This window comes from Patagioenas fasciata, chromosome 7 (assembly GCF_037038585.1).
Source record: "Patagioenas fasciata isolate bPatFas1 chromosome 7, bPatFas1.hap1, whole genome shotgun sequence".
Taxonomy (NCBI): Eukaryota; Metazoa; Chordata; class Aves; order Columbiformes; family Columbidae; genus Patagioenas; species Patagioenas fasciata.
In genome coordinates this window covers 40,834,658-40,856,484 of record NC_092526.1, presented here as the reverse complement: position 1 = coordinate 40,856,484, position 21,827 = coordinate 40,834,658, and the positions used below count along the sequence as shown (strand labels likewise).

General features: G+C 45.3%; 1 protein-coding gene across 6 annotated transcripts in view; it reads left to right on the top strand.

The window, feature by feature from the left end:
- The first annotated feature begins 288 nt into the window (after positions 1–288).
- The window catches only part of SPATS2L (spermatogenesis associated serine rich 2 like), a 58,944-nt gene continuing 37,405 nt past the window's right edge, over positions 289–21,827 (top strand). For 3 of the 6 annotated variants that reach the window (XM_065841273.2, XM_065841272.2, XM_065841269.2), the window contains exons 1-2: positions 289–426; positions 15,065–15,137. The gene's annotated coding sequence lies outside the window, so the exon portion shown is untranslated. Of the gene's footprint in view, positions 427–819; positions 840–15,064; positions 15,138–21,827 lie in introns of those variants that run through there. The other 3 variants (XM_071811524.1, XM_071811521.1, XM_065841270.2) reach the window with 2 other exon arrangements.

Genomic DNA, 21,827 nt, shown 5'->3' with positions numbered 1-21,827 from the left:
GAGCTTTCCAGGTCCCTTCCAACCCCTGACATTCTGGGATTCTGTGATCCTGTGGTTCTGCGAACCGCACACTGCAACGCGTGCTGACCGTAAGGTTCATCTGCCATTTGGCATTAACAGAAAGATGAGAACTCTGTGTTTGAACGCGTGGGCCCAGCGCACAGCCCATCGACCGCGGCCGGACGCGGACCGCCACGTTTCTCGCAGCAATCGCGCGGCTGTGCCTGCCCCGCGCCGCTGACACTGACGCACGCGGCCCCGCCCCCTCCGCTGAGGGCGGTGCCGGCGCGGCCGTTGGCTGAGGCGGGCGGGGCGTGTCGCGGTGCCTCCGCCGCGCCCCACCCGCCACCGGCCGCCGCGGCCCCGGGGCCTCGTAGCACCGTCCCGGCTCCTGCCGCGGCCTCCCCGCCTCGCCGCGGCTCCGAGGTAAGGCAGCGCCCTTCCCTTCCTTGCCTTGCCTTGCCCTGCCCTGCCCGCCCGGCGGCAGCACCTGCGGGGCGCAGGGCCCGCCGGGGGTTTCCCGCCGCGCCAGGGAGGGGGCGACGGCTCCTGAGGGGGCGCGCGGGGGTCCCGGCCCGGCTGTTGGCGGCAGCGCGGCCGGGCCCGGCCCCTCGGACCCCGCCCGGCGCCGCTCCCCTCTCGCGGAGCCGGAGCTGGGCCGTGCCGGGCTGTTCAGTAACACCGGGGAGTGGGTCCTGCCCAGCGCAGCCGCTCGTCCCCGCTGCCCCGGCGGCTCCCAGCACCGCCTCAGGCCGTGCAGGGGCTGGGAGCGGGGCAGGGAGCGCGGGCAGCGGGGAGGACTCACCGCCCCTCCGAGGGTTTGTGTCACCTGCACCGAGGTAAAACACCGCTGAGGCCACGGGGCTGCTTTATTTAGTTAGTTATTTTAATGTGTGTTATGTTCCTTACTGTGCGTGGAAAAAATTAATTAGGTGTGGAATTCGTCGATAAGCAGTGGCAGCTGACAATGCGCTTTTATTCTGTGTCAGAATGCAATGCTTTCTTTGAGCTGTGAGTAAATAGTGTTCCCCACCCTCAGCCTCATCGTCCCAAGATGTGAATTACTTGTTAATTTTCTTTGAGAGAGCTATAAGGTGTCACAGAAAATCCATCTATTTCATTCCAGGTCACATTTCCCTGGACTGATTTGGTTGATTCCGGCTCAAAAATGTGCAAATGCTTTATGTGCTTCAAGGCAACTAAGGATGTTCTGTGAGAATTCTTTTCTGTTAATTTTTAAATTTCAGTTACCAATGTATGTGTAAAGCATCTTTCTTCTGCCTCTTTGAGCTCCTGATGCAGTCATAAAATATTTTTCAAAAGGTGATTACTCAAGTAAGGCAAACTAAAAACTTTCTGAACAGAAGGTGGAAAAGACTGCTACATGCAGAATGTCACGGCTAACCAGGAATGTATTTGCACTGGCCGTGAAAGAAATCCTGGGCGGTAACCTGTTGAATGCTGCTAACTAGAGTGTGTTAGCTGCTGTGAGCAGGACACTGCGCCCTTGCCATGGTTGTTCCTGTGAACACGGTCAAACTGCGTAAACGCAGAATGATTTCCAGGTCAAACAGGTTGATGAATTTTGTGAGGCGTTGTCACAGCCTGCTGGAGCTGAACACGGGCCGTTAGGCTGTGAGTGTTCTCTGCTAATTGTGTTACGGGAGTTGGAGGAGTTTGGCCTTTTATGAGAACAGTGGCATCTGTTAAATGTAATGAGACGCCAATCAAGATAAGGCTTGTACTCTGTCAGGTGCTGTATAAGCATTTAAGGAGGTAAGGTCACAAACTCTGGGAAATGTACTGTGTAAGAAAGGGTTATGATTAACATGGAGTAAATTAAGGACCCTTCAAAATGTTCTCACGGTTATCCTTAAGTGAAGGGTCTGTTTTCACCGTGCTAATGCCCAGGTAGATACCTTCGAAGGAACATGTGTTAAGGAGTTACTGTTCTGACGTGCTGTAATGAGCCTAAAAATTGAACTTGAGCATCTCAAAGCACTTCCTGTCTTGAGGGAAGTTTGGTTCTGAATCTAGATCAGTTTTTCTGACCTAATCGTTCTTGCCCAAAGACATGGAAATGAGGCTATGTCAGGACACCCTCCTGCCATTTCCCGCATTTTAAGGAAATATCTGTCTGGAACTTAAGTCAGCACGGGCCTGTTTTTAAAAGAAACCACAAGATTCCAATGACCTGCAATGTGTTTTATGTTTTCTTTGAGTTTTTTTATGGCAATGGTGGAGTATCAGAGCTGTGCCTGTCAGCAATCACAGACAACCTGTATTTGCTGTTATACTTGTGTTTCTTTTCACCCGCACTTGTTGCCTCTGTTGTCATTCTAGGGACAGTAGTTCCTACTTCTTTTTAGAGCCCATGACCTGGAGGTCTTTGGACACTGTTAAGTAATGCTGATCATGCAGAGTACACAAAAGATCCTTGGTCATTTTCTCAGAGCAATCTGGCCTGGTGCTTTACACATCCAAAGGAAAGATCAAAATCCGGTTTTAACTGCGCGCTGGAGGGTTAAAGTAAAGCTGTGTAACGCTTTGGAGCAGAAGAGGTTTTGCACAAAGACAGAAGGAAGCAAAATCACCTATAGTTAACTGTTCTAGTTAACTTGTAGTTCATAGTAAGGACTTGGGGAAATACGACCCATACCTATGGCTAGTGCCAATGTCTCCTCCATCCTCTATGTTTTTCTGCATTATACCAATCTTGCAGTTTCTCTCTTCTTCTTCCTGCCTTTTTCTCCCTCCTCAAATGCTTCACCAGCTTTCTTTTGCAGTTCTCTTGTGTACAAGAATGAATAGTAGTGAAATAGTTAACTTTGGCAGAGTTTGGCCCTGAACTTCCCCAAGGTGAGCAGGCAACTGTGCGGTTCACATCCCTTTGCGCTGCCTCTGCTTTGCGTCTGCAGGATTCTTGTGCAGTCTGGAGGACGACAAGCTCGTGTTTGTGTTACAGAGTGTGAGATCCTGGGGTGCACGTTTACCTTGGGGGTATATTTGGCGTGGCAGGACTTTAACTTCCAGTATATATCCGGAAGTAGCCTCATGGGCGGTTCCTGCAGCAAAGATTTTGGCCCTAGTAGTGCCATCTTGTAACATGCCAAGACAAGCTCCTTGCCTGATTTAATTTGATGGGGCAGTCGGAAGAGCTAAAACCAGCTGACACTTTGACCAGTGGTGTGTGTGAAATATTTTGCTTGATTTCAGGAGCCTTGTGGGAACACAAAAAATACAAATTCTGGGATGCGGCAAGAAGCTGGAAAGTGCAAACTGACATATTTGGACTGTTTAGTTTCACAGTATGTGGGTGGAACAGATGGGTGAAGAGGGCAAGTCTGACAGCTGTGACTTTTGTTTCTGAATGGAAATGCACTAATTCCCTAATTCTGGATATGGATTAGAAGAAAGCTGGTTTTGCTGATTAGCCTCCACTGTCTTGCCTGCTGAAAGTTTATCTATGGGAAGTTTGTTTAGAAACTCTGTAATGAAATAATGTCTAGAAATCCCATTGTGTGTGTGCGTGTATTCGTGTGCAAAACTCGAGAACTGAAAATGTGATTGGGGTGGGTGGAGAAGTGAAGTATTCCTTACTTCTGAGAAGTCGTCAGCAGGTATAATTAACCCTTTTTTGTCAGAGACTTCAGAAACAGCCTTCAAAATTAAAGGGTCAGATATATAAAAATGCACTTTATGGGTGATGTCAAATTTACTCAATTACTGAAGTGATTATTAAGCAACAGACAATGCTTTCACTTACTGTCCTAGTACTAGTATTCTTCTACTAGATCTGGTACCAGAAAAGCCTCTGATGAGTTTCTGTTTAGACAAGGCAAAACACTACTGCAGACCCTAAAGAGGGTTTTGGAAAAAAGTCAAAACTCTACATGTGTTTTAAACTTCTCTTGTAAAACAGTAATATAGAATGCCTGCCCATCTTTTTGTAATACAAAAAAGACTAATCTAAAAATATGCCGTGTATATAAATAGTGGGAAAGGGTTGTGGCATAACATTTTCAAAACCTGTTCTTATCTTGGTTTGCTCTTAACTGAAGCTGTACGGTTTCTTCAAAAAACATGAGTTACAAATGAATTTGCAATACTTTGTGACTCCTTTTCCTTCAGACAAAAGGCCCTTTCAATCGATTGCAGAACAGCCACCGATTTTCATGTGGTCCTTCAAGAAAAGGATAGTGACTGGCCTTCATAATAGGCCTTTCAGTACTGTGTCTAGTGGTTTGCTGACTGAAAGAGACGCCTATGGCTCTGTGCTGTGTCCTATGTTTAGATTACTGATGAATCTAATTTCCCAGATGTTGAACAGGTAAGAGTTCAAATGGTGAAGAGGCCTCACCTGTGTGTGAACACTAATGTGCTGCTGCTCACAGTTGGGGACACGCTGTGGCCTGTGTAAACTGGTACACTTTTATATGATGTTCATTGACTGAAGGTCAGTTCTATTTCTTTTTTTTTAAAGTGGTAACTTAAACCTGATGTTTCCGTGAACTCTGCTTCTAAGAGGGCAGATGCTGTCTTATGTTCTGAGTGGCATTGAGCAATGTTATCTGTTTGTGCCGGGCACAGCCAAGTGGACTGTGAGTATTGTTTCTTTGGAGGTGACTGTTCTCAAAAGTCGTGGGTGTGTTTTGAGGTGGCGTTAGAGGAGCTGCTCCCACTGTTGTGTTGGCAGCACGGTCTCCCTGAGCTGTTCGGTGCTGCCGAGGCCAACCTGCCAGGCAACATTCCAAGAGAAACACCACCCCCCCCACCCCCACCCTGTTCAGGGCAGGTGTTTGTTGTCCCAACCTTACACAAAACCTATGGAAGGATTTATGGCGTTTGACTTTGGAACAGCACCAAAGGATAGTCTTTGTGCTATGGGATGTTTCTGAATAATGGTAGCTCTTCTGAAGCCCGGTTGCTTTTGTTAGAAAGCTGCAGAGCTTGCCCTGGAGGTTCAGGGCCGGGGTGTCCACCTGAGTGATCTCCATGGCACGTGGCTTTTATTGCTGCTGAAGACTGATGCTCGCTGACAGCTAATGGGGCGGCAGGTCAGGACTTGAGCCTTTCTTACTGGTTTAGGTATAGCTGCCAAGAAAGAGTATTTGGGCTTTAGATGACTCTGAGCTGAAGCATGTCCTCAAATGGTTGTTTCAGACTGAACTACTTTCTATCAATACATAGAAACAGCTTTCAGTATGTGCTGTCCTACATGTTTCCAGTTTGTGGCTTCTGCTTCTGCACTACACTTAAACTGTCCACTTTTAGTAAATTACAGTGCTGTGGATGGTTGTCTCTGTAAAATTAAATGCAGCAAACGCCTTGCACATGCGGTCTGGGTGTGGTGGTACTTTGGAGCGTATTCAGAGACTGTGTTTTATACTAGTGATGGAAAATACTACAGGTCCCAAAATGTCATCACTATGGGCCTTCTCCTTTCTGTGTTGATGGAGGTAGTAACTCTCTTGTGCGGTAGTACTGGCCCGTGCAGAATTTGAGTTAGTGATCTTTAGGACTTGATCTGAAGGAAATGTCGTGTGTTTTGGGTTGTTTTGGGGTTTTTTTTTTGTAATTCTGTTTTCCAATAGTAACTTGGCGCTGGCTAGAAATAGTTTAGAGTTGGCTGGTTTGTTAAGCTGCTGGCATGAAGTTGTGCTTTGGTGTTAGGATCAGAGCTTGTGCTCCTTGCTCTGAGCTGGTGAGAGGGATGGGGAGAGGCTTCCCCAGCTGTTACCACACCTCCTGAAGTTTCCCATGTACCGCAGCCCCTTCGGAACTACAGTGAGAGAAGGAAAACTCCTTAAAATCCTCAGAGAACTTGAGGTTTCTTCCTCCACAATCGCCAAATTACGTTGTGTACAAACACAGTAGAAGCCAGAAAGGATTGGTTGGTTCATCTGGCCAACGGAGAGGCAGCCGGGTTTGAAACATGGGGAAAGAACAACAGGAAGGAGTCAAAAGATGAGGTGTAGTATCAAATACACAGAGCTGTAGCGTGGTACAGCAAGAGGTGTATTTGCCAGTGGTGCCTTGGGGAGGTCTGCAGCACCAGGAGTTGCAGATGGACCAGAGCAGCTGCCCTGGCTGCATGAGGAGAGTTCCCCGGGGCTCGTAGCGGTGGAGAGAGAAGCTGATGGTGGCTGGAAGGAGCTCTGGTGAGGGAGGAAAGGCTGGGGAGGATCCCAGGGGCTGGAAGGAGCTCTGGCACTCAGAGGGCACCAGCGTTTTGAAAAGGGGGAATGACAGGGAGTGTCCTTTCTATGTGGTGGTAATACAAGATCAGGGCTTCCCTGGCCCTCCTGGGGTTTTTTGGCCATTTGGTTAAGTATCTGATGGAAATGATGGGCTTGCAGCAGTTCAGCTGTTACTGTTTTAGAGCCTGATTCTCTTGGGGCTTATGCTCACTGAAATCTGCAAGTACAGAGTTTAGCCCATAGTCATTGCTTCCTTGTCACTCAATAAGAACAGTTCTCCCTTTATTATCTGTTGCTTAAATCCCACACCTGTCTTTAGTATCCTTGCTCATGTGCCTTATTTACCTACATATGTGATCCTTTACTGAATTCCTGGTGGATCAGAAGGTTTTGCAGAAGCCTAGAGAACACGGTTGACATAGAGTTGCTTGTGATAGCTGTGCTGACTTTTTATTTTTTTGATGTGGCAGTTATTATTTAATCTTAAAAGAAGTAAAATAAACATACAAACAGTGATGTGTTGGGAAAACCCTGAGTGGAGCAGACAAGCAGCTTTACATCAGAAGAGTTGTTTGTGTGAAAGGGGACTGTGGAAAATGTCATAATTTTTCTGGCATACGCTGTAGACAGGAAATCCTCAAATCAGTGGAGTTGCACTTTTGTGATAAGTTGTGATTAAGTTTATTGGGCTTTTTGATACAAGGCTGTTCTAATGATGTGCTGTTGGGCCTGCATCACGGCATGGGCTGTAACCGCGGGGTTTGTTCTGTCCTGAGACACGAGCCCTTCACAGGTGTGGATCAGGTGCAGTCTGTGTCCTCCACAGCTCAGTGGCTGGGGAAGCGCTATTGAAACTTCTGCCAGTTCTGCGAGAGGGTTCACAGTCCATGGAGCGTGTGGTGGTACCTTCCAAAGCGTTTTAATGAGAATTGCGAAAGAGCAAAACTAGATTTATTAAGCTATAGCAAGGGGCTTGTTAACTGGAAGAGGAATCATCCTGCAGTTGCAAGGTCTATTAAACTGCAAAGAGGTTGGTCATAAGCATTGTTGCATCATATTAAAGGAAAACAGCAATGTAAATGCGATCATTTATTAAACTGAGCAGCACACCTTTAAACTATTATTCACTATTTTAAATGAATAATTTCTACTTCCTTTTGGAGAGCAGCTCAGTCTGATACTAAAGATTTATTTTCTGTAAATTGAAAAAGAAAAAAACCTTCAAGATTGCGGTTACTTGTAACAAAATTTTGTGTTGTGGTGTAGTGCTTATTCTGGACTGAACTTGGCCTGGCAGGCTCCATCTCCCCACTGAGCTGCCTGTGGAGTTGGAGCCCGACTCTTGGGAAGGGATTGAGCGGAGGGCAGTCTCGAGCAGTGCTGGAACAAGGGCTGTTCTCTGCAGGGTCAGCAGAGCTGGGCAAGGACCCCTCGCTGGGAAATCCTGGGGCTTGTCTTTAAACATATTTGGTACCACACTCCATAATAGGCCTTGCCTTTTGCTAGTTCACGATTTTGCGGGGAGGGACCTCAGGAGCTCTTCTGCACTGTATTTCTGGACATTTTCAGATTGCAGTACTGCAGAACTTTGGGAAGGAATCTGCTGTTAATTGAAATGGAAAATGCAGGGATACACAGTATAGGCTCTTGAACAGCAGATGGACTCCTTAAGAGACAGGCCATAAATTATTAACCCTCCATGTTAATGCAAATGTAGCAAGGTACCCGTTTGTGGGTACAAAACAAAACCAAGCAGCAACAGAAAAACCCCACAAGCAACGAAGCCCCACCTTCCCTCTACCCCAAAAAAACAAACCACCACCACCAAAAAAACCAAAGCACAACAACCCAAAAAACAACAGACAACCCTCCCAAAGTATACAAACAAAGTGTGTGTCGTTAAAGGAAACATCCAAGGAGTAATCAGACAGCTGCGATGGGATGTGAATATATTGGCCACTCATATTCGGCACTATATGAACTCTACTATGTAAGATTTTCAGCACATGTAATATGAGGAAGTGTAAGATGCGCATGCATGATTTGTCACATTATACATACAGAGATAAGGATAGCACGGTTTGCTCTGGTCTGACTCTGTGTGACAGATGTACATTTTGGGGTAGCTTCTTCCTTGAAGGAGTCAACCTACCTTCCCACAGGCTGATCCTGGCTCAGGACCAAGCAGAAGGAATGGAGCCTGTTCCTAGCTCCCTTCCCTGATTGTTTGGAACACTGTTTCCACGCTCAGGATACAGACTGAATCTTGGAGCCGTCCAGGAGTCTATTTGCTTTTGATTAGAATAGACGATTTTTGGTTGTTTTTGAAACAAAGCATGCGGGAAAAAAAAAGTTAGTTTTGCCTCTGAGTGGCTAATGAATTGAGTTCAAGAGAACTGGTAATACTGTCCCAACCATTACACATTAACAGCTGTGTGATGATGTTCATGTGATTACTGACAGATGTAAGTGTCCCTCTGGGAATAAAGAGTTGAAGTGTTTGAAACCTCGTCACTAAACACTCTCCCCGAGCACATCTTTCAGAACGCTCGCAGAACGGCTCTGCAGTTCAATTCCACATGCAATGTGTGTAAAGAGTGGGACCAAAGCAACAGCTCGACCTCTGGACAGTTGTCTGTGTCGCTAATGAGTGTTAGCCTCTCAGTAAGAATTCATCTTGCGGCATCAATTCTTTGCAATTGCCATTCTACTTGCACAGGAATTGATTTGGCCCTGCCCAGCCCTGGCTTTGTGGGCTCCCTCGCTGGGGCTTTACCTTGATCAGGTTCTCTGTTACTATTTGATTCATTACTGGGTTGTTTGTTGTTTTCTTTTTTCCCTGTGATATCATAGTTGTCAAGTTGAGGTCAGAGCAGTATCCTAAGGAGAAGCTGTGTTTCCAGGAGTCTTCTCTCAAATGTCAGGCATGCGAGGGGCACCAGCTAATGACATTTCTGGTAAAATGTTGGACTTCATATTCTAGTACAAGACTTCATATTCGAGTTCTGTCTTCAGGCTTTTAAGTTATTTCTAAATTATTTTTATTTTATATGCTAATATAAAACAACTGTATGTTGATCTATTTATATATACATACTTAAAGTCTGAAGGTTTTCCTTAAATTTCAGTGATCTTTTGACTTAACCATAAGGCACCAGTGCTGAAGGAAGATGGAAAAAATAGCGTTTCTTGCTATTTCCCTTTACCTTCTCTTTAGAGAAGATGTAATTATGAGTCATTACAGCGTGTAATGTTTTGAAAGTCTTCTACTCTAAACACGAATTGAAATGAAAATTTTAAATCTGCATTATTTCTCTTTTCTTTTTTCTTCTAAGCTCACTCCTGGAAATCACGTTGTGCTTCCAGCCAACTCTGCAATTATTGTGCACCTCCCTCCATTCTATCCAAGTTAGCAAAAATCTTAGGGGAAAAAAACTGGAAAAAGAAGTGACATCAATGTCCTCTGAGTTTGTGAAGCTAAACCCAAGAGCTTGCAAAGCCACGGTTGGGTTAGAGATGGTAGCTTGGCCGTGTTGCATGCACACAATGTTCTCCGTGCAGCTTTCGGTCATCAAATGTAACGTGTTACTTTTTTTAGTGTACCATAAAATAAGCAGACTCTGTCTTGTGGGTGAGTGGATATTATTGGAATAAACTTTGCTCTGGGTGTCTCAAAGGCACTTGGAGCAGAGGTGCCAAGTTGTCACTCAGTTGCTGAGGCTCAGTGTCGGCAGTAAATACGTGTTTGTTCCTAGGAAGGTAAATACAGACAGGAATTCTGAATAAATGATCCCTACAGAAGGTGCTATGCCAAGCTGAGCAAAGTCTGATTTCCTTTAGCATCGGGTGTATCTGAGTTCACCGAAGGCATTCCACTGGCACTCACTTTTATCCAGATTCATTAGCAGTAAAGAAAACCAAGCTGTCAGACTGGACTTTTGCTTCATTTTAGCCAGATTCTTTCATAAGCAAAAGACTGACACAAGCGTTTCAGCTGCGCCCGGGCCAAAATATTTTAAATTGTCAAAGAAACAGTAAGTTCCCACGTGAGAAGTTATTTTGTTAGTCTCGTGTCATTCCCGTGAAAAGGCTGCTGTGACACAAATGGGTGTTTCTGGAGGTTTCTGTGTCGGGGCTGAGAGCTCCGTCTGTTTTGGGATGAGAAATACCACAGGGGAGTGAGATCCCATTGATACCCAGGACTGGGTCTGACCAACAGCCCCTGGGTGAGTTTGCTCCTCTTAAAACTTCAAAAGAGACTAGAGATATATTCCCATTTGTAAATTGATTTAATTATTTTTCATTATTATTCTAGTCTTAGAATTTGTATGCAGCAAGAGGGCATTTCCCCTTTCCAAATGGACAGAAATAGGAGTTGGAGTTTTATATATGAACAATGTTAACATCTCGTCCCAGACACCAGTGTCATTATCACAGAGTGAGTGTTGATGACAGTTTTGCTGTTCACGTTCCCAGTGGGATGTTATTCTCACAAGCACGGTGAGGCTGGCAGCAGAGCAAATCTTCTGAAACCACCTTGTCTCTGCGTCCTGCTGTAACTTGGACAGGTCATCTTTAGATCTGATCTCTAGTTGGAGCTTTTTGGTGATTTTAATTCTCATTTATCATACTCTCTGTTATTGGGTGGTACACAGTAAAGTCTGGTAGTGACTGGGTATCTGGGTATCAGTATCAGGACAAGCTGTAAACCTGTTCCTCAGAATCGAGCTTTTTAATGCACCCTGTAGACTTCAAAATATCCGCATACTAAGTGCACGCCTGCCGCAGCTGTACTGTGTGGCTTTTGGTACTGAGCTCACTGCCTTACCTGGGATATTAAGCTACTAAATTGCAGCATAAACTCAGCATCCACAACCTTGATGCATTCTCCACCACACGCTGATTCCGTTCAGCAGATAGCCTTTGTCTCCTAAAGTAACCCCTCAGTTCAAAGCACATGCACTCCGACATATTTTCTCTGCCTACTGCTTGTTTGGATAAGCAAATAACAAACTTTTTACAAAAAGCATCATTTCCATACTTTTGTTCCTCAGAATATGATTGTGTCTTGAGATGTGCCTACAACAATATATACGTTGGCTTTGTTTTTAAGAGAATGTCTATTTTGGTTTTGGAGCAATTAAAAAGAAAAGCTTTAGAAAGTGTGGAATAAAACCCATTTGACGGAGCGAGGGCAGAACTGATTTTGCTGAAGGGTGCAAAATATGAAGTTACTGCTTCTTTCAGAAGTTTCTGTTGGGAGACTGGAGACAGATCACATGGGGGATGTGCCAGTCTGAGAATAGTGATGATTGCGCTTTAATTGAAAATGAGGGGTTTCAACTGTCATTAGCCACAGAAGCTGTGAAATGCTCAGTTGTCCTGATTTGTTGGAGATGAATGGGAGGATAGTTTTTGTCCAGAAAATGACATTGTGGTTATTTTTTGGACCTTAGTTATACTTTTTGATTGTCATTACAAGGTTATATTCTGTGTAAACTAGCATATACAAATTTACATAGGTCCATAATGAATTTTCTGTTAAGTCTGCGGAGGTTATGCTGAGACACGATATTTTTGAGTTGCCCACCCTCAGTGAGATGGAGCTTTCCTGGCAGATTCACCTTCCAGTGTGCAAAAATGGTGAGTGAAAACGGCCAGGGGAGGAGAGACCGCGGACTGTACGGAATCTGTTTCTCTTCTTCTTAGGATCTCGTGGCCCATGAATTGTACAGCAGTGGAGATGCTGCGGCTCCGTGGGGCGCTCGGCGTAGCCCGGCTCATCAGGGTGGCAGCGACTGTCTGAGCTGGCTTTGCCAGCTTTATGGTGTTGCTTGGTTACCATCATTCCTACAACTCTCAAATAAAGCAGAGCAAACGTAAAACAAAAAAATTGGTTTCTATTTATGGGCTAGGCTACTGTACAGATCCAAACAAAACAGAATTGTAGATCCTCTACAGCTACTTTAAGGATCTTTTTTTTTTCTGAAGTATTTCACTTGGCTACTCACAAAGGCATTCTGTTTTAAATATGTTTTTTCAGTATATTGGGCTTATCCTAGGGTTCTGTGCAAACTCCTAAGTTCAGAAGCTGGGATCCTGACTGGAAGCAAGGAATAACAAATAATGGCTCGTGTTGTCAGGCATTCTTGCTACTTCAGCCAGGATTCTGCCTTTTCAGATGTATTTTATGCGCATTCTCAGTTTAGGGCGGGAAAAAGGCAAAGCTTAGTTTGGAACATGTTTGGGAATATTTTCTTAAGTAATGATAATAATGAAGAACTGTCATAACGATTTGGCTGAGAATCTCCTGTCATGTTGTGACTATTTCCGAATGTAGCTTCACAAGTCCTCTCCTGCCATTAGGGGTATAATTTTGGCACGTGGATTCATGTGTTTCAGGGAAAATTCTCATCTTAAATCCATTTAGCTGATGTTAACAAAGTGTACAGACACTCCGAGAACTGAATATAGCGTAGGTGCCTGTTGTCATTCCAGTTCCACAGAAGAGTTCTACAAAATGGAAAGTATCATTTTATCATCATCTTCAGGCTAAAACAACTCAGACATTCTATTGATATGTTACAAATGAGTCTTAAGTTTATTTTAATGAAGTTAATTCCCCAAATAAGGCTTTTCTGGGAACGTGTGGACGGGTTTCTTGGTGAACGGAGAGCTCTCCATGAATCTGCTATGGTCATTAGCAATGTGCCTGGAGTTGGTTACAGAAACCCTCTTACTGTTCCTGAGAGCGGAGAAAACTAAAATAAATGGAGATATCTGTGAGTCGGCCAGCGATTGAGGAAAAATAAACACATCCAAGTAAAACATTCCCAGCTGTGGAGGAAACCTCTCCCCTCTTGGAGCCGTAGGGAAGGTGTAGGCAGCAGACAGCCGTTCTGGAGGAAGTGGAACTTGTAAAGTGTCGCCTTATGCTCCTGTGCCAGTGTCTGCCTGAGCGGGGCCCACAGCTCCTCGCCAGCCACTTGGGCTTCCCATGGGCCAGTTCTTCCACAGGGGATTCTGAGAGAGGTTTCTCAGCTGTGTGCTGTAGAACCCCCAGTGCCGGGTGGCTCGTGTGTCGCTGTCATAGCTCCAGGCCTGGCAGCAGGAACTGGATGAGGCCCCTACTGCTTTGGGACGAAAATGTTGCCCGGCATTAAGTCAGGAGGGGTCTTTTTTTGTATGAAAATAAAAATCGCTTTAAGAATTGACGTTTCATTATAATGGGAAATTGCCTTAAATGTTTGCAGACATTAAGCAACAGTATTTTCTTTGATAATACAGAAGTGAAAGAAGTTTCCTTCTGAGTGTTGTACCTTTACTCTTGATTTCCTTTCTCTTCCCTCGAGTCATTATTTCCTGCATAAAGTTTTCTTTGATAATATGCCATGGGACATTGCGTAAGGACAAAATGGTGAGATAGGAAGGTAATTAAATTACGGAGACATGTCCCATAAGAATCTCCTCAGTAAATGGGATTCTGAGATTACCCGCCACTTTGGTCTTCAATATTTCATGAAGTTCAAGAGGACAAAAATTATCGAAAGATCTCACTGAGTAGGGGGGGAGGGGGGAAAAAGTGGTAAACTCTTCCCATTTGATTTTTAAGATCTTGGTTTTGTGCTGGAGTCGGAGAGGAATCTCTCCCACAGGTTGGGTTGGAGAAGATCAGCACCTTTGTTGTGGGAGCGTGTGCTGGGTGAAGCGCTTCAGGAACCAGGCGGTTTCACACGCAGAGCAGTTAAGGACTTTCTGCCTTGCTTTAAAATAAAACCTGTGGCTCTGACTGGATTTCTGCAGTCTAAAACCTCACTTTGGCAAAATACGCCGTTTCAGCAAGGACAAAATGGGTGAAGCAGTATGGCGGTCGCACACTTTAGTCTGTTACAGGGAGCGAGTATCTTGTAAGACAGAAGGAAAAATAAGTCTGTGAAGACAAATCCATTTGTAATGGCTCAGCAGAGGCTGATTTCAGCAGTGAGGATGTTCAGAAAAGTCCTGTTACACTTTTAGGGTTAGCGGAGGGACTGCTGAACCATCTTCCAAAGCAAGCAAGGACCAGTGCGCAACTCACTTAAGGAGCAAGTAGAAAGGAATAATTCCTGTCTGGCACGCGTGGTTAAATCGTAGGCCAGTTCATGACCGCCTTCTCCTTGCAACTGCCAAGAGAGCACAAAATTGACCCATTACTTTCCCCCTGCTGCTGAAATTGAGCAATCAGTTTCCATTCATCTCTGTGTGGACACAGGCACGCAGCTGCCCATGTGGTTGTTTGTCTTTAACTTTGGGGAGAACTCCTCCAAAATGTATATGCAAATGGGCAAAGGTCATGTGCTGTGGGCAAAGTGCTGGTGTCACTCTTTGGGCTGCCCTTTGTTTCAGCTGAGTTGGTGTTCTTGAGATAATAATGCTGGAGAATGAGCACACTGAAACTGCACTGATGCTGCTTGGAGGGGTTTGATTAGCAGCTGCTGATTCACTGAAACTCACACCTGCGCTCCTCTTGCATTAATGGCTCGAATGGTTCACATCCCCTAAGCTTTATCTTTCTGCACATCCCAATGTGCTGGCTAGTCAGAGTTTCAAACAGGAGTTAGTTTTAAAAACAGGTTTGTTTAAGCTGAGAGCGTTGCACGCGTGGTCAGGAACGGGGCTAACAACACGGCTTAGGTAATTGCCGAAGCTTGCAGGGCAGTGAGGATAAGCCCCGTAAAAAATGGTAAGGGCACCTACGGCACCTGCACGCATTGACCAGAGCAGTAAGGGATGAGGAGTGTTTGTTCACAAGACCCTCCTGTAAGGAAAGGGCAGTAAAGTAAACCAAAAGTAAATTAATTAATTGCTTTCTTTTTAACTTGCAGCTGTCTTTTCAAGAGATACAGTTTATTGGAGAAGATAGAAAAATAAGAACAGAAAGTGAAGGCATTCACAGTGGTAAGACAACTTTTATATCTCTGTTTGCTAACCATTGTGACTGGGTGAGTTCAGAAACTTGTAAGTCACACTTTCAATCTATGTGTTGCAACCAAGTTCATCGGGTTTCTGGAGATACCCTGCTAAAGCTGCTCATGGTGCCACAGCAATCACAGGAGGGATAGAAAGAGACAAATGCAACAGTTACTAAAGTGGCGCTTTCTGAATTCCTCACTGTGAAGCTTTGACTTCTTACAAGGACACAGATTGGTGAGCGTGCCTGCTTTCACATTGCACATGCGCGTGGTGGATAACAAATAGAAAAGTACTTTATTTGTACGACTATCAAATCTATCATTTGTAGGTCTAACCTTTCTTTTGCCAGGGCAGTGCAGCCTATTTGAACATCTCAGAAGCTGCTTTTGTTCCTGTTTTGTGTGCAGAGTTGATCTTTCACCACTCCAGATTAATTTCTTTCCTTTTTATTCCTTTTCTGTGTCATTAAGCTGGTCAACTCATACCGTGGTGTCCTACTGCTTCTCCTCATTTATTTTTTTTAATGGTTCAAACCACTGTGAAGATGTATCATGGTTTATAACTGCAGATTCTGCTGAACTGGTATTCTGAAATCATCTCACACTGAGTATAGTCCAAGGTGATGTTCAGAGAATGGAGGCAAAGGGCAGCTTCATAGCAATAAAAAAATGCATGAGATAAAACTGTAGACTGCAAAACTGAGAAACAGGGTCTCTGCAAGCGCCTCAGTTCAGAGGTGCTCTGAACCACATGTCTTTGTTTTGAATATTTCTTTAAATATATCAAGTAATTTCTTTTGCTGTTTTGTCTGGAAGTAGGCAGCATGTTGTGAAAGCATAAGCTCAATCTGTTCCAAGCCTTAGTGTAACAAGTGGGGTAGTGATTTCGGCATTCTGTGTAATTCTAATGGGGACAACCATTTTTTCAAATGGCTCGAAGATTCTCCAGTTTACTTGCAGCTTGGGACATCTGGATTGTGTTCCCTGAGAAATATTCAGTGAATCATGTCATACCTCAATTTTATATCTGCAAAAGGAGATAACAGTACTCCTGCACTTGAGCGTGGGTGTCGGGGTGGTAGATTATGTACTGAGGTTTGTGAAGTGCTCAGACATTATAATAAATAGGCAGAAAGAAGACTCATTTGCTTGTTGTTTGCTGCATGCACCTTGTTTCTTTAGTGGAGGGCATGAACTGTTTCTTAAGGATTTCCTTTTTGCTTGAAGCTTTTTTTTTTACATGGCAAAATTCCAAAGCTTTTGGTGCTGGAAAGTTTACAGGCAGTGGCTGAATGGGATCAGCCTGTTAGCCAGTAATTTAGCATGCTAAACTCAGTAGCCATGCGCTGTGTGACTTCCTCAGAGGAGAGGAGGGAATAAGATATGGATGCCCAGAGTGGCTCTTACACATCTGCTGATCCCAAGTGTGGCCAAGTATGTGATGAAATATGACTTGTCTGGCTCTGAGCTCTATTTACTACAAGGCGGTGACTCACGGGGTCAGTTCCTGCCCAGCCCTTGAGCGGTCACATGTGGCCTGCCTAGAGAGCAACATACCTTGGGAGCATCTCCAGCCTGGTCAGCAGGGATTTCTCAGCAGAGCAGTGCTGCTCTTCAGTGATTTCAGTGAAAAGATGGTAGTTTTTCAGCTGTACTTGGGCATCTGCATCACAATAATGTCTTTTCCTGTAGGTTCTCTCCACTTCTCTACCTGTCAGTAAAACGATAATAAATGTAGAGGGTGTGGAGCATCCCTTTGGCCGTTCTGGGGGGTGGTGGCAAACAGCCACGGCCTTGGCAGGGTGTGAGAACAGCTCAGCCACAGCCAAAACATGGGTGTTATCAGCATCAGCACAAAACCCTGCTGTGAGATCTTAGGAACAGAGTTTTCTTGACGAGAAGCGTTTTCTCGCATGTGCAGATGTGGCGTTTTCATTGGTATCATGGGCACTTCTGGAACAGTTAAAAACTATCCTAAGAATGTGCCGAAGGTCATTTTTCTCTGGAAAATGTCTCAAAACATGTGTTTAAGTTTTGTGTATTCAGTTGCACTTAAGTGCTGCGTGTTCAAGCTGACTCTGTCCTGCAAGGGCAAGTCTGGTGTTCGTGCTGGGCAGATTATCTCAGAAATGGGTAGTTCTGTAGTTACTTATAGATTCATCTTGTTACTGTCTCTGTAAATATGTAATTTTGTGCCATAAAATAATCAACTCTAGAAGTTTTCTGAGGTTGTCTGCAATTGTCATGAGATTGGACAGCTGAAGTGCTTTCAAAACTAAAACGTTAAGAATTAGAATTATGTGATTATCCTAGGAAATGGAAAAATGAAAAGATCTGAAGTAGGAATGAAATATTAGTTCAATTAGTGAATGACTTAACTGTGAGTGTTCCTCTTCTTCCCTGCAATGCTTTATTTATTATCATGTATGCTGCTTCCAGTGAAAAATAAAATAACTGGCAGCTGTGTGACACCAAGAGCTCAAGGAATAATTCAGATTGGTTCTCACTGCTCACTTTGATCGAGAGCGGAGTCCGGAACTGAAAGCAGGTTGAGTTTTTGTAGAATTTGCTGAGGGAATCATTGAGGTTAAAAGAGACTTGAGTTCTTGAAGAGATTCTTGATTTTTAAGATGTTTGGGCTGCTCTGTTGTTACTGCTGACCCTTCTTTATTCCACTTCTGTTAATATTAAGATGGATAAATGTTTGTTGGTGGTGGTGAAAAGCGTCACGAGGGCTTTGGAGAAGGTATAGCAGGGTCTGCATGTAATAGTTTGAGGTGGCCATCTCCAAATCTCTTAGTCTGTGATTGGAGCGAGTAGTTTTTTTCACTGGTGCTGCATTTGGAGCAGGTTGGAGGGACTGTGGATATCTTGATCCTCAGCAGCAGAGGAGCAAACTCCTCCTCTGAGGGCTGGAGGATGGAGCGTGTGTTCTGCGAGAATGGAGGAGCGAGGCGGTGATTTGTGCCCTGTCCAAAAGCAGGGTGTACGTGGGGATAAAGTGGTGAAAGAGCTGTTGTATTTTCCCTCTAACTGCAGTTTGAGAAGAGCCAAGGAATTCCCTGTTTGCTGTGCTCCGATTGTGAGCTAAGTGGCCAGACTGGTCTCAGTTAACGAGCAGCACCCCTGGAAAAACAACGCTGGGTAAAGTTCAGCTCTTGGACCTGTGTCGATATTATTGGGAACTCTGCATATTGAGGGAGCTGAATCTCACCCTGTGTAAATTGCTTCTCAGGAGTCAGACACTTACAGGCTGGGTGTTGGGGAAGCCCCTTTGCCTGCCCTTGGGCTGGCTCTGGCAGCCAAGGCACGGTGCCACAGGGCCTCACTGGGCATTAATACTGTGCTCAGCTCTGCTTCGACTGCACAACCCACCATAACTTCTGCTTTGATAAGCTGAACTTGGCTTGTTCCAAGATTTGCTGTGATTTGGGCTCTCTGGGGAAGGATAACCAGCTCGTAGGGAATTCAACCAGGTCTTTGGAGAAGCCTTGTTCAGCAGAGGTTTGAGAAATGTTTTGGTTATGATGAAGTAACTCGACTCGCCCGCAACGAACCCCCTGTTTGGTTGGAAAATTCCCAGCCCGTCCAGTTTATTGTCAGCCAGTTGTTACTGCTTACGGGTTAGAGCAAGTGGAGATACTGGGAACGAGCCTTGCTCAGTGCGCTCACTCTGCTAACTGGCACCGCTTCTTTGGTAGCACCTACACACAATATACAGGAGCGTGTAAGTGCTATCAGAATGTTGCTCACAGCAGTGGGAACGGAGATTTAGCGGTGAGGGCAATTTTGAAGTTCCCATCTAGAACACGCTTTTCTGTGCCGTTATCTGAAACATACTGGTGCTGGCGTTTGCCCAAGAGGTGGGTACACGTCCTTCAGCACACTGCAACTTCAGCAGGGACCACATGGCTGGGGCCTGCTCAGCACAACTTAACCTGCTGCCTTCCGACACTGTGGAGCAAACGGTATGTTACTTTATTCTGCAAAGCTGTTTAGTATTCCTTTGCAGAAATTCTGGACAGATGCAAACTAAAGGTCTGTCTGACGTGCCACAGATTTTACCAATTCATGAATCACGGCATGCCAAAGATCACCTAAAATGCTTGGGCAAAAACAGGTGAGCTGAGAAACGCTCTGACTATCTATCTGTGCTGTACAGTGTAGCTGATCTTACCTGGGTCTGAGAAAAGCACCCTCAAAATAGAATATGCATTTATTTTCTTTAGTGTGTTCATCCACAGATGAACAAAATACCTTCTTCTTATTCTGTTGATAAAATTGCTTCATTTGCTGTCTGCATGTCAGATTCATTTCCATGGCTAGTCAAGCAGCTTTCTTTATTGGGACTGTACTTGCCAAGTTAAGAAATCTGTAAATTTTTTTAAAAATGTCCCTTATATGCCTGGCTAAACGAGGGCCTCAGTTCATGTGTGTCGGACAACACTTCGTAGACTATTGACCTTCAGAAGCAGAAGGGTTTGCTGGCTTTGTCTCCTGACTGCTGGGTGGGTGTGGGACGGGAGATGTGGAAGGTGCCCTTGCAGATTTTTGGCAGTACACAGTCTGTATTGATTGACTATGCTTTTACAATTGTGATGTACCTGGGCAGGGTGGGGTTCAGCTGAAAATTGGTTTATTGGTTTTTTTTTTTTTCCTCTTAAAACCAAACAAACAAACACACACCTGTGAACTGGCTGAAGGGAAGAAGCCAGACAGTCGTGGTCAATGGGGCAGAGTCCAGCTGAGGCCTGGATCCAGTGCAGTGCCTCAGGGGTCAGTACTGGGGCTGTGTTATTCAATATATTCATTAATGACTTGGATGAGGGAATAGAGTGACTGTCAGCAAGCTTGCTGGTGACACCAAGCTGGGAAGAGTGGCTGACACTGGAAGCTGTGCTGCCATCCAGAGACCTGGACAGGCTGGAGAGTTGGGCGGGGAGAAATTTAGTGAAAGATAACAAGGGCAAGTGTAGAGTCTGTCATCTGGGCAGGAACAACCCCAGGTTCCAGTATAAGTTGGGGAATGACTTATTAGATCGCAGCATAGGGGAAAGGGACCTGGGGGTACTGGGGACAGCAGGATGACCATGAGCCAGCACTGGGCCCTTGTGGCCAGGAAGGCCAATGGTACCTGGGGTGGATTAGAAGGGGGTGGTCAGTAGGTCAGAGAGGTTCTCCTGCCCCTCTGCTCTGCCCTGGGGAGCCCACACCTGGAATATTGTGTCCAGTTGTGGCCCCTCAGTTCCAGAAGGACAGGGAACTGCTGGAGAGAGTCCAGCGCAGCCACCAAGATGCTGAAGGGAGTGGAGCATCTCCCGTGGGAGGAAAGGCTGAGGGAGCTGGGGCTCTGGAGCTGGAGAAGAGGAGACTGAGGGGGGACTCATTCATGGGGATCAATATGGAAAGGGGGAGTGTCAGGAGGATGGGCCAGGCTCTTCTCGGTGACAACCAATGGTAGGACAAGGAACAGTGGGTTCAAACTGGAACACAGGAGGTTCCACTAAATCTGAGAAGAAACTTGTTCCTGGTGAGGGTGGCAGAGCCTGGCCCAGGCTGCCCAGGGAGGTTGTGGAGTCTCCTTCTCTGCAGACATTCAAACCCGCCTGGACACCTTCCTGTGGAACCTCAGCTGGGTGTTCCTGCTCCATGGGGGGATTGCACTGGATGAGCTTTCCAGGTCCCTTCCAACCCCTGACATTCTGGGATTCTGTGAAAAAGTGCAGTTCCAAGTCTAGTAAATACTGTAATAACCACTGATTTTAATGTGTAATAGCAATTAGCTTGAAGACTATGTGAACAATAAGCAATTATAGGTTAACTGTTGTTGTTTCTGGGAATACCTGTTGTTGCTGTAGGAAATGGGTGTTTTCCGGGGGAGCAGGGGAAGGCTGGCGTTTGGTGTGGGTCTGGGAGAGCAGTGTCAGCAGGCTGGCCGCCCATGCTGCTCACAGGGGAACCGATTCATCGTGGGGCACAGCGGGGCACCTCCAGACAGGGACTCAGAAGCTTTGTGTGTGTACGTATCTATATATGAAAACAATTAAAAATACCGTTCAAGGAGAATGTCTTCTTCAAAGCACCTATATGGGATGACTTGGTCTTAGAAAATAAATTTCAGTGTTCAGTTTTGGAAGACTGGCACATGTAAATGAAGTACTTACCTTCATATGTATAGCCTCACTGACTCATATGCTTTGAACATACGTTAGTTACATGAGGTGTAGCTACATTAAGGCATTGATCAGTTTTCATCAAAAGCGCTTCCCCTCAGGGAGCTCAGGTAAAGTTCTTCCTTTTCCCAAGCTCCAAGCTGGATTTGCTGAGCATCAACCCTGCACACTGAGCGGTGGTAAACTGGCTCTCTGGAGATGTCTGAGTGAGAAGGTAGGACAGTGCAGGTTTAGAGCACTTCATAAAGAAGATTGAAAGGGGAATAGCTCCAGAACTTCCTTTGAACTCGATCTATTCCAAGATGATGAGAAATTGCTGTAGCAATTACGCTGTACAAGTCTGCTGGTAGAAGTTTGATTCCTTGTGATCACTTTGTTTCTTAATATCTAAATCAAGTGTGCATTTAAACACTTCCTGACGTTCGCTTTAGTCCGTCTGTCCGTACTGTGCTGTGCATTCCTGTGCTGTGCCCCCTCCAGCCCACAGCTGGGCAGAGGCACTG